General features: G+C 47.0%; 1 long non-coding RNA gene across 1 annotated transcript; it reads right to left on the bottom strand.

Annotated features, from left to right (window-relative positions):
• Positions 1-8,733: 8,733 nt before the first annotated feature.
• Positions 8,734-16,544, bottom strand: LOC103165484. The gene is made up of 4 exons (XR_003761439.2): positions 16,036-16,544; positions 13,700-13,814; positions 10,291-10,962; positions 8,734-10,000 (listed from the first exon to the last, which is right to left on the bottom strand). It is a non-coding gene; the product is annotated as an uncharacterized LOC103165484 (long non-coding RNA).
• Positions 16,545-21,267: the final 4,723 nt, after the last annotated feature.

Consider the following 21,267-nt stretch of genomic DNA (forward strand, 5'->3'; position numbering starts at 1 on the left):
ACCTTTCTCGGGATTTGAGGCTTGAACATATTATGCGTATGTCCCAGCATTTCTAATTAACAAGGTTTCCAGTCAGTCCCTCCCGGTTGTGTTTTCTTTTTTGGGGTTTATTTTAAAGTGGGAATCAGAGGTTTTTCATCACCCCAGCTAAGTTTTCGTGTTTACTTGCAGGGAGAGCCAGCAGAGGGCTGCAAAACCCCTTTTTCATAGTGTTTTAAAGGAAAATTGATCTAGGGATAAGGGAGCAAAAGTGAAATCTGCACCAGGCAGTGCCTTCTCTCATGACGGTTCAACAAGGAAAGAAAAAGAGAGAGGGCGAGCTGGAGAGAGGGAGAGAGACAGATATTGATGGAGACAGAGAGAGACCGCATTTGTTGCGCCGAATTGTGCTTTCCAAGCACTTAATACAGTTCTCTGCAAACAGTAAGCACTCAATAAATGCGACTGCACAAATGAGAGAGATGAGCCTGAGAGAGAGAGAAAGAGAAGCATGAACTGGGAGTCTGAGAACATGGGTTCGAACCCCGGCTCTACCATATGTCTAGGGTGTGACCTTGGGCAAGTTACTTTCACTTGTCTGGGCCTCAGTTACCTCATCTGTAAATTAGGGATAAGAGTGTGAGCTGCGTGTGGGACAGGGTCTGTGTCCAACCTGATTAATTTGTAACTACCCCATCACTTAGAAACAGTGCTTGGCACATAGTAAGCACTTAACTAGTACCCATAATTATTATTAGAGAGTGAGTTCATTCCTTCGTTTTTATTGAGCCCTTACTGTGTGCACAGCACTGTACTAAGCACTTGGAAAGTAACAACTCAGAAAGAGATAGAGACAATCCCTACCCAGCAAGTGGCTCACAGTCTAGAAGATCACGGTCTAGAAGAGTTGGGGGAGAGGCGGAAGAGAGAGAGAGTAGTGGCTGGGATTTTCAGCCACACACAAATGGGACAGGGACTCGTGTCCAGCCTGTATCTCACCCTGGGTACTTAGCACAGTGCTTGGCACATCGATAAGCACTTAGCCCCATTATTATCATTATTGGAGTCTGTGAGTCGGGAGGGCGATATCAAAGGGAAAAGGAAGATGTTTGTCTTCGATGGAAGGGATGTGGCCAGCTCTTAGCTGGCTCCGTTCCCCGCTGGTCACCTTCCCGTTTTGGGGGGTGGGGACGGGGACATGGGCTGAATCATAACCAGCGTTGATTAGGAATGGAAATCTGGGATGGCGCAGGGCCCCCTGGCCTGGAACCTGAAAGAGGCCCTGGGAAAGGGGAGAAGAGTTCACTGGGATCCCTGGGGCTGGAGTGGAATCCAGCCAGCTTCTCAGACTGGGACAACTCAGGGGGGTCAGGGTCAGCTGAGAGTGGCTCAAGTGGAACTAAACCCCCAACCCTGGCTCTAACTTTGACTTGTCTTGGTTCCCCCAGTTTTCCATCGACTATGGGTCCTTCCCCTTGGACATTCCTGGTCTTGGGGTGTCTGCTGTCAGGTAAGGCCATGACCCACTTCCAGCCTTAGGCAGGGGAGAGGGGAGGAGGTGATCCAGAGACCAAAGACAGTCGAAGGGGGAAGGGTGGGAGGTTTGAATTCATGAAGTGCCTTTGGATCACGTCCCTTCAGAGCCAGGAGTTGCGGGGAAGGCAGAATCCTCCCCCTTTCTAGATGTTTCAGTGTGCAGACCAAGGGGTCTGCAGCTAGGGGGGTGAATCCTGGGGCAACCCACCTCAGGGAAAGTGATGATAGTGGCAAGGGGGCAGGAAGGTTCCTTCTCCCAATATGGTCCTGCCTCGCATCCCGGAACCTGTCCCTCTCCCCCACCGCACAGTACTACCAAGGGAAGGGAGAAAAAAACAGACTGTTTTGGCCCCCAAGCTCCTAAGGTCGCAGGGTCCCCATTGACACTCTACTGAGTGTGGGTCAGGGGAGAGGACATGAATTCTGTCTCAGCTGCCCCAGGGGAATGAAAGATTCCACTCCCCTCATTCCTTCTGCCAGGCATGGCACCCCCCTACAGGGCCAAACGTCTTGTTGACTTCCCCCCCCCCCTCGGCCACTGGTACCCAGATTCCCCAGGGGGAGTGAGTGTCGGCGAGCTCTAGTGGCTCAAAGGAATTTCCATGGTTTTCCTTCTGTCAGGAGAGGGGCCCGGCTCTGGAGGGTGAGGGTGGGGTTCTCTGAGGCTGAGCTTGCTCTTGGAGGGGGTCTCAGGGGTCGGATTACCCAAGCCCAGCTCCTGGTCACAAGCTACCTGGGCTGAACCCAGAGATTCCTGGCTCCCCACAGCCTATATGAGTGCCCCCAACCCAGATTCTGGGAAAGCAAAGGGTGTGAACTGTAGGATCGGTTGAAGGGGAGATCCTGAGCACAATAGCTGTTGTTCAGGAAGGTCTGGGGGATCCCCCAAAGAGGGAACCCCCAAGTTGAAGGTTGGGGCTCCCCCTGGTGGGTTCCTCATGGAGGGTCCAGTCAGACTGGACCAGCTCTGCCCACCCACCCGGTTCTAATTCCGGCTCTTCCACATGTCTGCTGGGTGACCTTGGGCAAGTTACTTCACTTCTCTGGACCTCAATTCCCTCATCTGTAAAATGGGATTAAGAGTGTTGGTATTTGTTACCACAAAACGGAGGGGAAGCTGGTGGGAGACGGTCGGGAGTGGGTGGGTGGGCGGGGTTCTGGCCAGCCCCTTGCCCCCCACTCTGGGCCCTGGGGAATGTAATAATAAAAATGATAATGGTATTTCTTAGGTAATTACTAGCTCACCTCCTCCCCCTCACCTTCCCAGACTGAGCCCACCCTTTCCCTCTGCTCCTCCTCCCCTCCCTCCCACCCTCTGCTCTTCCCCCTTCGCTTAATATAAGCGCTTAGTACAGTGCCCTGCACATAGTAAGTGCTCAATAAATGCTATAGAATGAAGGAATGAATGAATGTGCCAGACACTGTACTAAGTGCTGGGGTGAATACAAGTAAATTAGGTTGGACACAGCCCATCTCATGTGGGTGTCACAGTCTCAATCCCGATTTTACAGATGAGATAAGTGAGGCCAGAGAAGTGAAGTGACTTGCCCAAGTTCACATGGCAAACAAGTGGCGGAGCCGGGATAAGGACTGGCCGGGCCTTCCCCCCAACCGGCGTCATTTCCAAGAGAAGGACGACTGCGCTGCTCTGATGGGCGACCCCAGGCCACTTCAAGGCACCCCCAGGGCTCATTTCTCCTGTTAGACCCACCCGGCCACCCTGAACTTCTTTAAAGTGCTCCAGGGGCATGCGAGGAGGGGCTCCAGACAAAGTCTGGCCATGTTTCTTTCTGCCTTTTCAGATAGAGGGTGGCACGGGGATCCAACTCTCCGGACCCTGTGGACAGCATACCATCCTTCCCATCTCACAGGCCCGGAACCTTGACTCTGCTCTCATTCACCCAAACAACCAATCCATCACCAAACCTGCCGGTCTCACCTTCACAACATCTCCAAGATCCGCCCTATCCTCTCCATCCAAACTGCTACATGGCTGGTAAATCTCTCATAATATCTGTCACCCGTCGCTGGGGACAGGTTCTTTCAGAATCGGCGTGGGAGAGAGAGAGAGAGAGGCTGGAGATGGAAAACCTGAGTTTTGTATAGAATTTATTCCGCGGGGCGGATTGAATTTATTAATTATTTAGACGCGACAGTCGGCCTTCCTTTTGGGGGAAATATGGTGTTAAAGCTTCCCCTTTGGGAGGAATTTGGTGTTACAAGCTTCCCTGATGGGAGGATTACACTAGTATGTTACTCGAGTGTAGGCGGACACCAGGGCCCGCCCAGGAAGAGCCTGTTAATGGTTTACTCACAACGAGGTGAGGCGGCTAGTTCCCACATGTGCGCACCCACTCGGGAGGAATCCACTTAAGCGTTCAATCTACTTATGCGCCAACCCCATTTAGGCCTTAGACTTACTTATGCGTTACACACTCGTGCGTTAAACTCACTTGCGTTTACACTCGCTTGTACGCTACCCACTACGCACTAAACTCACATGTGCATTATACTCACTTATTTGCCCGCTTATACACTAAGCTCACATATGCGTTACACTCATACATTACCCACTTACGTATTTAACCCAGTTATGTTTTAACCCAGTTACACTCACCGTCCCGCGACCCCTGTCTCTGTGCGTTGTTCCTGGTGGCAGAATGGTGTCTGGTGCTCGGGACAGGGAGAGACACGTGGGTGGCTGTTGCTACCCTGTGATCTTCCCAGAGAGAGCCCAAGCACCAGAGGCAACAGGTATTTATTACCTTTGGTTTGGGTGGTCCCCACTTCCTTCCTGTTCAATCTCTGCCCCCTTCCGCTCCCTTCCCTTCCATGCCTTATTGGGTGGGCACAGAGGTGAGGGACACCTATCTTCCCGTCCTGCCTCCTCTGGCCAGAGAGGTTTATGTCACTGATGGCATTTTGACCTTTGGTAGCACGGTGCCCAGGTCCACCTTGGCACAATATCCTGACTGGATTATTGCATCTGCCTCCTCTCTGATCTTCCCATCGTCCTGTCTCTCCTTGATCCAGTATACTCTTCATTCCGCTGTCTGGGTTATCTTTCTACAGAAATGCTCTGGGCATGTCACTCCCTCCTCAAAACCTCAAAAACTACTCCAGTGTTTAGAACAGTGCTTGGCACATAGTAATGATTAACAATACCACAATAATTATCATTATTATTACAATTAGGCCACTTGGAGCCAGCGGTGACGGTTCCCGGCCTGTCTGAATGGGAAATTGGTGTGGCTCCGCAGATGCGCCCCAGCCTGCCTGGCCCTCTGCACCTACTCTGGTCTTCACCGCCCGGGCCTGTGGGGCAGAGGGCGGCATCCTGCCAGGGCCTGACTTCGGGTCCAGGAACTAGCAGATCTCACCACACCACACCCAGACAATCCCGCCCCACCCTTCAACAGTGTTGAGCATTTAGAGCAGTGCTTGGCACATAGTAAACACTTACAATACCATCATATTATATTATTCATAACTTTACTGAAAGCCATCTCCTCCAAGAGGCCCTTCCCCAGACTAAGTGCCACTTTTCCTTATCTCCCCACTCCCTTCTGCGTCACCCTTGATTTGCTCCCTTTGTTTCCACCCTTGCTCTCCAGCACTTATAATCTATATCTGTCATTTACTTATTTATATTGATGTCTATTTATTCGGACTGATGTCTGCCTCCCCCACCTCTAGTCTGTGAGCTCACTGTGGGGGAAGGATTTTCTCTCTTTATTGCTGTTTGTACTTTCCCAAGCGCTAGTAATAACAATAAAATAATAATGATGGTATTTGTTAAGCTCTTATTATGTGCCAAGCATGATTGAAGTACTGGGGTAGATACAAGGTAATCAGGTGACCCTTGTAAGGCTTACAGTCTCATCTCCACTTTACAGATGAGGTCACTGAGGGCACAGAAAAGGCTTGCCCCAAGGTCACACAGCAAACAAGTGGTGGCGTGGGTATAGAATATACTTCCTCTGACTCCCCAAGCCTGGGCTCTTTCCACTAAGTCAGTCAGTCAGTCGATCGTATTACTGACTGCTACTGTGGGCAGAGCACTGTACTAAGTGCTTGGGAGAGTACACTACAATAACATAAGAACAATAATGAGCTCTGGTCATAATGAGCTTACAATCTAGTGGGGAGAATGGACATTAATACAAAATAAATAAATTACATATGGATGTAAGTGTCATGGGGGCTAGGAGAAGTGATGAATAATAACAATAATGGTGGTATTTGCTAAGCACTTACTATGTGTAAAGCACTGTTCTAAGTGCTGGGGGAGAAACAAGGCGATCAGGTTGTCCCATGTGGGGCACAGTTTTGAATCCCCACTTTACAGATGAGGGAATGAGGCACAGAGAGTTAAGTGACTTGCCCAAGTCACACAGCTGACAAGTGACAGAGTCGGGATTCGAAACCATGACTCTGGCTCCCAAGGCCCGAGTTCTTTCAACTGAGCCACACTGATTCCCTAAAAGGAGCAAGTCTGGGCGGGCAGGGAGTCATCTTTCATTCATTCAGTTTTATTTTTTTGCCACGCTGCTTCTCAGTACAGTACTTCTTAGTAAAGTGCTCTACACACAGTAAGCGCTCAATACAATACTATTGAATAGAATGAATGGGGGGGAAAGGCGACTGCTTATATCTGTCGAAACCCAGGCTTCCCGAGGTTTGAGGGACTTTGGGGATGGGGAGGGGAGAGGTTTCCAACAGCCGAGCCCCCAGTCCCGCGCCTTGAACCCGCAAGATGGCAGGATGGCTGGGTTGGGCGGGCGTGGCGCCCCCGCGCTGGGTGCAATCCTCTAGGTCGGGGGAAGCGTCCCTAGCTGCTGTCCACGCGCGGAGCCCCGCAGCCGCCGCCAGAGGGCGCCCCCGCTCCGCTCATTTCCCATGCCCGGAGCCTGCAGAGGCCCTGGAGTCGCCGCCAGAGAGCGCCCCGGCTCCGCGCATCCCGCCGGGGCCGCAGGGACCATCCCCATCATTCATTCAATAGTATTTATTGAGCCTTTACTATGAGCACAGCACTGTACTAAGAGCTTGGAATGGACAAATTCGGCAACAGAGAGAGACAATCCCTGCCCAATAACGGGCTTTCAGTCGTCAGCCGCCGCTCGCCGCCGCCCGGGCTGTGGCTATTCGTTTAGACTGTGAGCCCCTCATTTGGCAGGGATTGTCTCTGTTGCTTGAATTGTCCATTCCAAGCGCTTTGTACAGTGCTCTGCACCTAGCAGAGGGCCCCTGTCCGGGGTCGGGGGGCTTCAACTCCAGTCGGAGACCACCGAGGAAGACCCCTCCCCTTCCCTCTCCTTTCATTCATTCAATTCACTAATATTTATTGAGCGCTTATTATTCATATCAATTCCAATAGTATTATTATTATGTGCAGAGCACCGTACTAAGCACTTGGAAAGTACAATTCGGCAACAGATAAGAGACAATCCCTGCCCAATAAAGGGGCTCATTGGTCTGAATGGGGAGACCGACAGCAAAGCAAAGCAGAACGAAACAAAACACTCATCATCTGATTAGTCTGTAAGCCCGTCATTGGGCAGGGATTGCCTCTGTTGCCGAATTGTAATAATAATAATAATAATGTTGGTATTTAAGCACATACTATGTGCAGGAGCAATGTTCTAAGCGCTGGGGTAGATACAGCAGGTAATCACGTTGTCTCACATGAGGCTCACTGTTAATCCCCATATTTACAGATGAGGTAAACTGAGGCACAGATAAGTTAAGTGACTTGCCCACAATCGCACAGCTGCCAAGTTGCAGAGCTGGAATTTCGAACCCATGACCTCTGACTCCCAAGCCCGGGCTATTTCCACTGAGCCACAGGTACATTCCAAGCACTTAGTACAGTGCTCTGCACATAGTAAGTGCCTCAATAAATACTACTGAATGAATGAAATAGAATCATGGAGATAAGACATCTCAATAACAAAATAGGGTAATAAATAATATACCCGCTCAAGTTGTTGACACCCCACCCCATGCCCCCCGAAACCATCGCTGGTGCCCCCTTTGTGACACAGCTCCGGACCTCGCAGGATCTCACGACTGACCCATGCCCGACGGCTGGACGGGGCGGCAGACCGACTGCTCGTCCGGCTCCTTAACTTGCGCGCAAAGAGATGCACTCTGCTCCCGACAGGCCTCCTAAAACCGCCGCCATGGGCCCGAGACCCGGGGTTACTGGGTTCTTGGGCTTGGCTCGCCGCCCAAGGAGTCCCCACTCCAAAGGAAAAAAAATGGGGGGAAGGGAGGGAAGGAAGGAAAAAAAAGGAGAAATCAGGCTCCAAGAAAAGATTTCCTAGGCCTCGAGGCCAGCGAGGGCCGCCAGTAATAATCATAATAATGATGGCATTTGTTAAGCACTTAACTATGTGCCAAGCACTGTTTTAAGCGCTGGGGTTGATACAAGGTAATCAGGTTGTCCCACGTGGGGCTGACAGTCTTTATCCCATTTTTCAGATGAGGGAACTGAGGCACAGAGAAGTTAAGTGACTTGTCCAAGGTCACACAACTGACAAGTGGCAGAGCTGGGATTAAAACAGCCAGGATTAAAACCCACGACCTTTGACTCCCAAGCCCGGGCTCTTTCCAGTAACGCCCCCGCCCCCCGGGGAGCGACACCCTCCAAACTCACCCCAACCCCCCAAGGCTAAGGCCATCCAAGCCCCAAATGTCCTTGCTATTAGGGTTGGGGGGGAGGGGGAGGTTGGCTGCCCGGACCCCCAAACTCCTCCACCTGGATCCTCTGGATTCCTCCCCACCCTCCACGTGCTGTCGCACGAGCAAAATGCTGTGTTAGTGTCTTCCCCCGTCTGGTGACGGGCCCACCTCAACCATGCACACCTTTCCCCTGCATTGGTGGAAATGTCTGTAAATTACCATACTCACTCTGGAAAATACCGCCTGGGAAACCTGAATTAGGGCCCAGTTGGGGGCACTTGTGAAAAAAAAACCACAAAAATCACAAAATAAAAAACCCCCCAAAACTCAGTCTTCTTCAAGGATAAGGATTATGACCTCCTGACGGTGCTAGCCTAGAGAGAGGAAAAAAGGCAATATTCTTTTTGGAAGCAACTAACAAGCCCAAATTCAGATGGTAAAGATCTTTTGATGGTTGCCCCTCTAAGTCTTTGAGAGAGTAAAATTAAAGACACTGACAAGGCATAGCCTAGTGCCATGCAATTATGATTTATTGTAATTTATTTATTGTAATTTATTGTTTATTCCTTGGCAAAAAGATCACATCCGGGGATCAGGGTGACTTTCTCCCATAATTCCTCAGTTAAGTTCAAATGAGTACAAAAGTGAAATGAGGAACAGAACGTGGCTTTAGACTTGGCTTTGCTGCTTATCTAGCTAAAGAAGCCTATCCCATCAGTTTGAAGTGCATTCTAAGGATGAAGAAAAAAATATCTAATGCAGAAATGACCAGTTGGCAAGTTTTAGGAAAGGCTCGAATAGATTGGAGGGTTCCGATAGAGACAGCATACATACCAAATTTGTAAACTGCATTCTGTGGTGCTTTCCAAAAGAAAAAAAGAATAAAAAAAATCACATTCACCGCCGCCCCACCCCCCCAACACACCCTTTCCAATCAACAGTACATACTGAATCAAATGTGCCCCCTATCTTATTGATGACCATTGATAAGAAAAGAGATAACGAGATAGGAGAAAATGAGCAAGTGCAGAGTTAAAGTGCAAGGGAAAGTGCAAGCACTGATCACTGCAGTGATATTGAAGGTCTAGCCTTCTTCCTGTGAAACACACAATATGGTCATGATTCAGGTGAATGAAATTGAAGGGTGAAAATTAAGACGTTATTTCAAGGGCACTTGCCTGTTAATATTGTAACTAGAGTAAGAGCGACTCAACTATACTTTAATCAAAGAAAGGGTTCCTCTAGTCTTCCTTTCAAGCTGCAAGAAGCAATATTTTAAAATAAATCAAATGAATATTTAATAAGTGCTACATGCCAAAGTAGTAAGTGAATCATATTGGGACTTTTTCTTTTAGGCAAAGCTTTCATTGCAATTCACATTTCTATTAAAATCATATACTGGGAAATAACTCGACAAAGAATATCAACTTTGCCACTTACAAGCAAAGTGGGTGTAATATTTTTATATAGATGTAACATTAAACAGACTGTGTGTATCCTTCGCTGCTAATAGATGTCACACTTAACTCTACCTTAGAACAGAATATTATTACATGTGAAAGGTTCACAGAGTTTTCTTTCAAATTATCACTTCACATTTAATATGTAACTAACCTTTGCTCTGCCATCTGCATGATACTGGCTTGACAATCTGTAATACTACCATTGATGTGATCGACGTTTGCAGTTAGTGATTCCATTTCCTTATTTTTATCCACATATCCATTCTTTTTGATGGCTCATTCTCTTCTTTTTGAAAGTTTCTCTCTTCTTTTTGTGAGTTCTGCACATTGCTATTTCCCTCCACCCCAAAAAAATTGGTAAATAAAATTACAAAAGGAAAATGGCAATACAAAGATAATAGACTTTTTTATTTTTCTGAGGGACTCTGCAAGACAAGATTTCAATGACTTCCCAAGCTAGGGTTTTGAAAGGGGGGAAGTGACCCCTTGAGACCCTGAAATAGGAATAAAAGGTCTGGAATTATCCAAAATACAGTTTTTTTTCTGGCAATAGGGTATTAAATCAGATAGAATTGATATGTCTATTTTTATAGCAAGGGGCAACAGTAAAATATCTGATAAGTCATACCTTTAGAAGACTGTTCATATCACTCTCCATATTGGAAACTGTCATTCTCTGCATAATGACATCTGTGACCCTACTTCATCCAGACAGTTTCTGACGTGAACACTCGACCGGTCATTCCCGTTTTCAGGTATTTCTTCCTGCGAACATTTTTATGACAAACATTTTTATTTGAAATTCTTATAGAATGGATCACCCACACAACAAATGTTTCAAATTGAGTGGCTCATTGGAGAACAATCCTCGCATGAAAATGCTCTCACATCACCTTGGAAACATTTTACCAGGTTCCATAGGCTGCAGTTGCTGGTAATGCTTACACTCTTGCAAAAGGAATTCTCATTTTCTGTGGGGATCCAGCCTTAGTCAAATCGAGGAGTCCGGCAGCTACAGTGGAACTCAGGTCTTGAGCAGGAGAATCAGGGTCACTCAGTTTTCGACTAACCTTCCCAGATACTTTATCAGACATGGGCCTTACTTGCTGCTGAAGAGCTGTTACTTGAAACAGTGTGGAAAATACATCATTTGCCTTCTCTCTGAAATCATTCTATTTCTCTCCAAAGTCACACAGCTTTCCTGGAATTAACTGGAAGTTCTGTTCCCATACCTCTTTGCTCTTATGTCAAAGAAGCACTTCTTGATTTCTTTTCTGAGCTTCCAAAGCCTGAGTTGATGCTGCAAATATCACATAAATCAGGGGTGACAACAAAGGAAAATCTAGTGTTTATTTTTTATGCTTTCACCTTAGACTTTAAGCTCACTGAGGGTAGGAACATGTTTACCAACTCTATTGCACCATACTCACTCAACAGTGTAATACTCTGCTGATAATAGGCACTAAATAAATACCATGGATTTGTTGATTGTCCATATCTTCTTTGTCACTACCCCACCCCAACCATGTAAAACTTGTTTCTCCGAGTGTCTACAGGATAGAGGTCCATTAGACTGTTCACTCTTTTATAGCCAGGTAGGTGTATCTGTGTTTCTGTGCTTGGTTCTTCCCTAAGTGCTTAGTTAGTGTTTTGTACTCACCTGACACTTGCAAATACCATCATTTGATTTACTACAAATTTTCATGTGCATGTTCAATTAGTATCTATGAGCTCTAGATAGAGAGGGAGATGGAGAGAGCAAAAATATGTACCTATGCTCAATCACTTATATATACATGTTCATTTTAATTTACCTTGATATTTATATTCATATATGCATATATATATTTACCTCTATATTTGAAAATCTGCCCATCTGTTTCATTGGATTCCTGTTTTATTTTGGCTCTTTTGCAAAATACTTTGCAAAATATTCTTTTTTGTAAAAACTTTGTCTCTGTTCCACAATAGTCTGCAACTTCTGTGCTCTCCCAAGAACACATACACCACCTTTTTTTTTTTAAGATTATTTTATGGAGTGAAAGAATTCATAAAGTAAAGTGTTCCTAGGTACAATAATCTGACTATGCTTAATTACCTGGTTGCTCCTTAACTGAATTTTTTTCCTTCATTGGAAATTACTAACAAAAGAGTGGTAAATCAAGGAGGGGAAATCATGAAGTAACTCCTTTATTTAACATGTAATGTAAGATCCATGTGGAGTCAAATTTAGAAGGTTTTTTTTCTTTTTTTTCTTTTTTACCAAGAATAACCTCTTCTGGTCCCAGAAGAGTAAACTGGAATGAAGCCTACATTAGTAGCCTTGCTAAAGAGAACTATAATACAATTATACAATTTGCTTCACTATCACTATTTATTTTCATTGTATCAGTGGAATTTGAAATTGTTTCTGGAAATGCTTACTTTTAAATGGTAGCTGCAGAAAATAATATATCCTATTGGGCCTGGATTTCAAAATTTTAACAATGTTATTCATTTATTCAATCATACTTTTTGAGTGCTTACAGTATGCCAAGCATTGTACTAAGTGATTTGGAGAGTACAATATAACAATAAACAGACACACTCCCTGCCCACAGCAAGCTCACAGTCTACGGGGGGAGGCAGACATTAATATAAATAAATTAGATATAGAAAGATATACACATATGTTCTGTGGGGATGGAAGGGAGGATAATTTTTATTTATATTGATGCCTGTTTGCTTGTTTCAATGTCTGTCTTCCCCTCTCCCCCCATACTGTAAGCCTGTTGTGGGCAGGGATTGTCTCTATTGCTGAACTGTACTTTCCAAGTGCTTAGTACAGTGCTCTGCACACAGTAAGCGCACAATAAATATGACTCGAATGAACGAATGAATGAGTGAGGAAGGATGAAAGGGAGCAAGTCAGGGTGATGCAGAAGGGGGTGGGCGAAGAGGAGAGAAGGGCTTAATCAGGGAAGGTTTCTTGGAGGAGGTGTTATATAATGATCTTCTTTACTGGAAGATGTTAAAGAATTTCCTTGTACTTGTGAACATCCTTTATTATTGGCAGAGGCAGAATAATAGGGACCAATAGTTTTAGCCAGGATTATATGCCTTGTGTTTTCTTTCTTTTAAAATTTTTATTCTTAGTCAATTGACAGAAGACCTTCTTGAGCTAGGTTTTGGAACCATCTGATATTGCAAGAAGCTTCAAGATCATTCTAACTTGTAGTTGAGGCTTTGAGGAGTCCCTGGCACTTTCTCAGGTTGTTCTTATATTTCCTAGACTTTTTAATAGTAGTAATATTAAAATTATTATATTCTTATTAGCATTACATGCAAATACTGGGGTAAGCTACAAGTTAATCATATCGGAACAGTTCCTGTCCCACTTCGGGTTCACAGCATAAGAGAAAGAGAGAACAGGGTTGTTTGTTTTTGTTTTTTTTTAAATCACCACTTTACAGATAAGGAAACCAAGGCACAGGGAAGTTAAGTGGATTTCCCAAAGTCACCTGGGGCTCCAGACTCCCAGATTCATCCTCTTTCCACTAAGCCACGATGCCATCCTCTAGTGGGAAGGTTCTCCATTGTAAATTCACCACTACCTCTGTTGGCAATTCCTATTATGATTTTCAGTTTTCAGTGGCATATAGTAACAGTGGCTGTGGCAGTTTGAAAGCCACACTGGGAACGTAGATCCTGACAAGTCACAGAGGAGTCAGCGAAAGGCCCGTTTGGGTGACGGAAAATGGGGATTCAAAAGACTATGATCCCATGTGGGACAAGGACTGTCTGATCTACCCCTGCGCTTTGAACTGTGTTTGATACACAGTGAATGTTTAACAGAGTCCATTAAAAGAAACAAAAACAAAACCAAAAAATTTATGGGGGCATTACCTTCCATTTAATGTAACATCACTATTAATCATAAAAAATAAATATGTCATGAAATAATAGTTATCCCAGAACTGTTTTCCCTAGTAATTGCATAGATGATTCCATTAACACAATGATAGCAATATCTTAGAGTTAAAAATCCTCAAACTCACGTCTTGTTTCCGTTGGTCTTTTTTTAAGCTGTGCAATCTCTCGGTTTCTTCTAGATTCTGTCATCCTGGCCATTTCTTGTTCTTCTTTCATTTGTTTCATTAAGTGTATCTACACCTACAAAGGTAGGCAAGACAAGCTCATTAATAATATCCTTCCATATTAAAGAACATGGGAAGTACAATAGATGGCTTATCTTACTCACCGCTTCTTCAAGCCCTCCCTCAGCTCTACAGCATTCAGGTACATATCTGTCCGTTATTTATTTATATCAATGTCTATCTCCCCCTCTAAACTGTGAACACATTCCCTGCCTCTGTTATACAATACTCTCCCACGAGGTTAGTACAATGTTTTGCATAGTAGGCCCGCAATAAATATGACTGATTGGCTGAGATTTTCTAGTTTTGCCTCTAAGTAGCCTTCTCCACCACTGACTTGCCTTCTAGTCTCACCTCTGCCTACCTGTTTCGGGTAGCTGCCGTGGTACTCTAGACCTATCTTCCCCACTCTCCACCCTACAATGCTTCTATCAACAGACATGTTGTGCTGGGACTAACATGGAACTTAATCTAGAAAAGGGGCAGTGAACACATGGATTTTCTGTTGATTCAATAAGTAGCCAACCAATGAATTGTATTACTGCAAAATAACTGAGTGTGCACTCAACTCAACAAAACAAACCTGTCTATATCATGACACAGAAATACTTTTGCTCTGAGTTCTTCACACCAAATTGATATGCTAGTTTGGGCAGAATGTGCACCAGTTTAAACAATCTAGAAAGTTAAGTGTACTGAGTAGGGCTTCTGCCCCCTTCACTCCACTCTAAAGTCACTAATGAATTCCTTTCTTGCCAAATCCAATGGCATTTTCTCCATTCTAATCCTCCTCGATCTTTCTACTGCCTTCAAACCATGGACCATCCCCTTCCCTTGGCTTCACTGTCCTCACCTGGTTCTCCTATCTGACTTCTTCTTCTCACTTTCTTTGTCTGGTTTCTCCTCTTCCTCCTATCCTTTGACTTTGGATGGGGCTCAGTTCTGGGTCCCCTTCTACTCTTCACATGTACACTTACTACTTGAGAGAACTCATTCCCTCCCATGGTTTCAACTACCACTTCTACATGGGTGATCCCCAAATCTTCCTCCCTACCCGGAGGGGAGATGGGGCAATAACTGCACCGTAATGGAGGGTCAAGTTTTGTTTTGTTTTTTTTAAGGATAGGGGTCACACGGGCATGTTTGACAGCAGTGGAGTAGGAGAAAGCAAGTGACTGAAGACGCCCATCAGGGAAGTAAGAAAGGAGTGCCTACACACTTTTTATGCATAACGTATGTTAATGTGTTACAATTATTATGAAAATTTTACAATAGAAAATTGTACTCAATGACCTGAAGTTCTGATTAATTTGAATCCTACATTTCTCAAGACTATCTGATTTAAAATCTGTTACTGTTTTGTGATTTTAATGTGCAACACAGGAAAATCTAACTTCCAACATTCATTCAATAGTATTTTTTGAGTGCTTACTATGTGCAGAGCACCATACTAAGCGCTTGGAATGTACAATTCCGCAACATATAGAGACGATCCCTGCCCACTGATGGGCTTACAATCTAATCGGGGGAGACAGATGGACAAAAACAAGACAATTTAATCATGATAAATAGAATCAGGGGGATGATAGAGACAATCCCTGCCCAATAACGGGCTCACAGTCTCGCCTGTCGATCCAGGCCCACATTCTACCTCTCACCTGTAATGCTCTCCCTCCTCACATCCGCCAAACTAGCACACTCCTCCCATCCCCCATTCATGCCCTACAGAAAGCCCAAGTCCTCCAGGAGGCCTTTCCAGACTGAGACCCCCTTTTCCTTTGCTCCTCCTCCCTTCCCCTTTGTCCCGACTCCCTCCCTCTGCTCTATCCCCTTCCCCGCCCTACAGCAGTCGTGTCTACTTGTACATATTATTCTATTTATTTTATTATTGATGTTTGTAGAGCTATAATTTTATTTATCTATTTTGAGAGTATTGATGCTTGTCTACTTGTTTTGTTTTGTTGTCCGTCTCCCCCCTTCTAGACTGTGAGGCCGTTGTTGGGTAAGGATTGTCTCTGTTGCCGAATTGTACTTTCCAAGCGCTTAGTACAGTGCTCTGCACACAGTCAGCGCTCAATAAATACGACTGAAACACCGGGCTGCACCCAGGCACTGCACCCCCAGACACACACCAACAGTCCCCCAGAGACCCCCAGACCCACCCACATCCGAGGCGGCGGGTCAGAGGGAGTCGGAGCGAGGTCAGAGCAGGGTGGGCCCGGCGGCCGGTCCTTTACCTGAGGGCCACCTGGACCACATGCGGCCGGGAGCCGGGGCTCAGCGGGGACAGTCTCCTCTGGCAGGGCTTCCCTGTTCTGGTGCTCCTGTGCTCGGTACTCCGTGCAATGGTACTCCAGGGCTCGGGTGCTTGGTGCTCCGGTACTCTAGTGCTCGGCACACCGTGTTCTGCTGCTCCAGTGCTCAGTGCTCCAGGGCTCGGGTGCCCGATGCTCCGGTACTCCAGTGCTCGGTACTCCGTCCTTTGGTCCTCCAGTGCTCGGTACTCCGAGCTCCGGTGCTCCAGGGCTCGGGTGCTCGGTGCTCCAGTACTCCAGTGCTCGGTACTCCATGCTCTGGTGCTCCAGTGCTCGGTACTCTGAGGTCCGGTACTCCGGGGGTCGGGTGCTCGGTGCTCCGGTACTCCAGTGGTCTGTACTCCGTGCTCTAGTGCTCCAGTGCTCGGTGCTCCGGTGCCTCGGGACGGAGGCCGAGCCCACCTCAGCCGCGATCCAGCCCTGTTGGGCGGCCTGGCTGAATGGAGCGGCGGGGGATTTACGGCTCCTCCTCCTTCTTATTCATCCTCCTCCTCCTCCGAGGCCCAGGAGGAGGAGCAAGGCGCCGCTTGAATGGCAAGCGAGGTTGGCAGCGGGCCGGTCCTCGGGCGAGACCTCATGCTGCGGCGGGGCAGCTCTCGCAAACTCTCCGCAACCGGAGCACCAGAGCACCGAGCACCCGAGCCCTGGAGCACCGGAGCTCGGAGTACCGACAGGGGGACTGCACCGCGGGATTGCAGCGTGGCTTAGTGGAAAGAGCTCGGGCTTGGGAGTCAGAGGTCGTGGGTTCTAATCCCGCCTCCGTCACTTGTCTGCTGGGTGACCTTGGGTAAGTCACCTCACTTCCCGGTGCCTCAGTTCCCTCATCTGTAAAATAGGAATGAGGACTGTGAGCCCCGAGTGGGGCAACCTGATGACCTTGTAATAATGTTGGTATTTGTTAAGCGCTTACTGTGTGCAGAGCACTGTTCTAAGCGCTGGGGTGGATACAAGGATAATCAGGTTGTCCCACGTGAGGCTCACAGTTAATGCCCATTTTACAGATGAGGTAAGTGAGGCCCAGAGAAGTTAAGTGACTTGCCCAGAGTCACACAGCTGACAAGTGGCAGAGCCGGGAGTCGAACCCATGACCTCTGACTCCAAAGCCCAGGCTCTTTCCACTGAGCCACGCTGCTTCCCCAGCGTAGATGCTTTAGGTTCATATACCTGTGCCTAACTATATTAAACAAAAGTTATGCTAAATTGTAGCCTGTCATCTTGGAAATCTGTTTAGGGCCATATTAGAAACAAGAAAGAATGATGTTATTTTTGTTCTTAATTCAAAGTATATTGCCAAATGGAAAAAAACACTCTTCAAGTTTATGATAGCGTGTTTCAGATCTCGAAGGATCGAGGAATTAATTTGTGTCACTCTGGAACTGTTGATATGTAGTAGATCTTAGTAGATCTCCCACTCCCTTGTGCTTCACCCTGACTTGCACTCTTTGCTCTCCCACCTGCCCCCCCCCCGCCCCCCCCAGCACTTATGTACATATCTGTAATTTTATTCATTTGTATTGATGTCTGTCTGCCCCACTCTAGACTGCAAGCCTGTAGTGGGCAGGGAATGTGATGGTTTATTACTGTACCATCCTCTTCCAAGGGCTTGGTACAGTGTTCTGCACGCAGTAAGCGCTCAATAAATACGATTGAACTTGATAAGTGTGATAAATAAACATGAATGAACTTGCCCAGGGTACATACAGCAGACAAGTACCAGAGCCAGGATTAGAACACATGACCTTCCGACTCCCAGCCCCATGCTCAATCCCCTAAACCAACCTGATTTCCCTTTGCCACCTATGTACAAACCTGCAACATCCTCCATCAACAAGACACACTCTTAGGATGGCAGATGGGGAAAAGTATGGCAGCGTGGCTCAGTGGAGAGAGCACCGGCTTGGAAGTCAGAGGTCATGGGTTCTAATCCCGGCTCTGCCACTCCTGGGCCACATCCTCCCGTGGTTCTGGAATGCCCTCCCTCCTCACCTCAGACAATCTAATTCTCTTCCCCTCTTCAAATCCCTACTTAAAGCTCACCTCCTCCAAGAGGCCTTCCCAGACTGAGCTCCCCCCTTATTCCCTCTGCTCCCTCTACTCCCCCTTCACCTCTGCGCAGCTAAACCCTCCTCTCCCCCCTTTCCCTCTCCTCCTCCCCCTCTCCCGTCCCACCCCCTCAGCACTGTACTGGTCCGCTCAACTGTATATATCTTCATCACCCTATTTATTTTGTTTATTTTGTTTAATGAGATGTACATCACCCTGATTCTATTTATTTGCCATTATTTTTATGAGATGTTCTTCCCCTTGACTCAGTTTATTGCCACTGTTCTTGTCTCCCTGTCTCCCCCGATTAGACTGTAAGCCCGTCAAAGGGCAGGGACTGTCTCTATCTGTTGCCGACTTGTACATTCCAAGCGCTTAGTACAGTACTCTGCACATAGTAAGCGCTCAATAAATACTATTGAATGAATGAATGAACTTGTCAGCTGTGTGACTTTAGGCAAGACACTTAACTTCTCTCTGCCTCAGTTCCCTCATCTGTAAAATGGGGATTAAGACTGTGAGCCCCACGTGGGACAATCTGATCACCTTGTATACCCCCAGCACTTAGAACAGTGCTTAGCACATAGTAAGTGCTCAACAAATGCCATCATTATTATTATTAGTGGTAGAAACAGCATGGGTTTGGAAGTCAGAAGGACCTGTGTTCTAATCCCACCCCTCCACTTGTCTGCTGTGTGCCCTTAGTTAAGTCACTTCACTGCTTCCTGCCTCAGTTACCTCACCTGTAAATTGGGGATTAAGACTATGAGCCCCATGTGGGACATGGACTGTGTCCAACCTGATTAGCTTGTATAGTAATAATAACTGTGGTATTCATTAAGTGCTTACTATGTACTAGGCATTGTACTAAGTGCTGGGGTGGAAGCAAGCAAATTGGGTTGGACACAGTCCCTGTCCCACCTGGAGCTCACAATTTTTAGTGCTGGCTCATAGTAGTGCTTAACAAATACCATGAAAAAAAAGGTGGATATTCATCCAGTTTTATAGCAGGGAGTTGGTGGCTCGTAGTAGTGCTTAACAAATACCATTTAAAAAACATTTAAACCATTTAAAAACCATTCATCCAGTTTTACAGCAGGGGAATTTGGTTTTCAGCCAGTCCAAACCCTGTCAATCCCTCAATCAATGGTTTATTAAGCATTTTCTTGTGGGCAGAGCCCTGTACTAAGCCCTTGGGGGTGTACAGTACAGTTGATAGACTCTCCCTGCCCTCAAGCATAGCAAGGGAGATGGCCACACCAAGCTCAGCATGCAGGAACACATAAGGAGCACATTCCTTAACTCCCATTCTCTCCTGGACCCCCTCCAATCTGGCTTCCGTCCCCTCCACTCTATTGAAACTGCTCTCTCTAAGATCACCCATGACCTCCTTCTTGCCAGATCCAATGGCTCCTACTCCATTCTAATCCTCCTTGACCTCTCAGCTGCCTTTGACACTGTCGACCATCCCCTCCTCCTCCATACCTTATCTCACCTTGGCTTCACGGACTCAGTCCTCTCCCGGTTCTCCTCTTATCTCTCTGGCCGGTCATTCTCGGTCTCCTTCTCAGGCACCTCCTCCCCCTCCCATCCTTTAACAGTTGGAGTTCCTCAAGGGTCAGTTCTCCGCCCTCTTCTGTTCTCCATTTACACCCATTCCCTTGGTGAACTCATTCGCTCTGACGGCTTTGACTACCATCTCTACGCAGATGACACACAGATCTACATCTCTGCCCCTGTCCTCTCCCCGTCCCTTCAGGCTCGCATCTCCTCATGCCTCCGGGATGTCTCCACCTGGATGTCGGCCCGCCACCTAAAACTCAACATGAGCAAGACTGAGCTCCTCATCTTCCCTCCCGAGCCCGGTCCTCTCCCAGACTTCCCTATCACCGTGGATGGCACGACCATCCTTCCCGTCTCTCAGGCCCGAAATCTCGGTGTCATCTTTGACTCGTCTCTCTCATTCACCCCACATGTCCTGTCCGTTACCGAGACCGACGGTTTCACCTTTACAATATCGCCCAAGATCCGCCCTTTCCTCTCCACTCAAACGGCTACCTTACTGCTACAGGCTCTTGTTATGTCCCGGCTAGACTACTGCGTCAGCCTTCTCTCTGATCCCCCTTCCTCCTCTCTCGCCCCGCTCCAGTCTATTCTTCACTCCGCTGCCCGGCTCATCTTCCTGCAGAAACGATCTGGGCATGTCACTCCCCTTCTTAAACACCTCCAGTGGTTGCCTATCAACCTCCGCTCCAAATAAAAACTCCTCACTCTAGGCTTCAAGGCTCTACATCACCTTGCCCCTCCCTACCTCTCCTCCCTTCTCTCTTTCTACTGCCCACCCTGCACTCTGCTCCGCTCCTCTGCCGCCCACCTCCTCACCGTCCCTCGGTCTCGCCTATCCTGCCGTTGACCCCTGGGCCATGTCCTCCCGCGGTCCTGGAACGCCCTCTCTCCTCACCTCCGCCAAACTGATTCTCTTCCCCTCTTCAAAACCTTACTTAAAACTCACCTCCTCCAAGAGGCCTTCCCAGACTGAGCTCCCCTTCTCCCTCTACTCCCTCTACCACCCCCCCTTCACCTCTCCGCAGCTTAACCCTCTTTACCCCCCATTTCCCTCTGCTCCTCCCCCTCTCTCTTCCCATCCCCTCAGCACTGTACTCATCCGCTCAACTGTATATATTTTCATTACCCTATTTATTTTATTAATGAAATGTACATCGCCTTGATTCTGTTTAGTTGCCATTGTTTTTACGAGATGTTCTTCCCCTTGACTCTATTTATTGTCATTGTTCTTGTCTGTCTGTCTCCCCCGTTAGACTGTAAGCCCGTCAAACGCAGGGACTGTATCTGTTGCTGACTTGTTCATTCCAAGCGCTTAGTACAGTGCTCTGCACATAGTAAGTGCTCAATAAATACTAATGAATGAATGAATGAATGAATGAATGAACACATGGTAAATGCTCAATAAATACCATTGATGGATTAATTAGCTTTTGAAAAGCAATATTTATTAAGCACTTACTATATGCCAAGTACAGATCAGATGCAATATTATCAGTTTGGATAAAGTCCCTGTCCCTCATGGGGCTCACAGTCTAAGAGCAGTAT

This window comes from Ornithorhynchus anatinus, chromosome 8, assembly GCF_004115215.2.
Source record: "Ornithorhynchus anatinus isolate Pmale09 chromosome 8, mOrnAna1.pri.v4, whole genome shotgun sequence".
NCBI classification, from domain to species: domain Eukaryota; kingdom Metazoa; phylum Chordata; class Mammalia; order Monotremata; family Ornithorhynchidae; genus Ornithorhynchus; species Ornithorhynchus anatinus.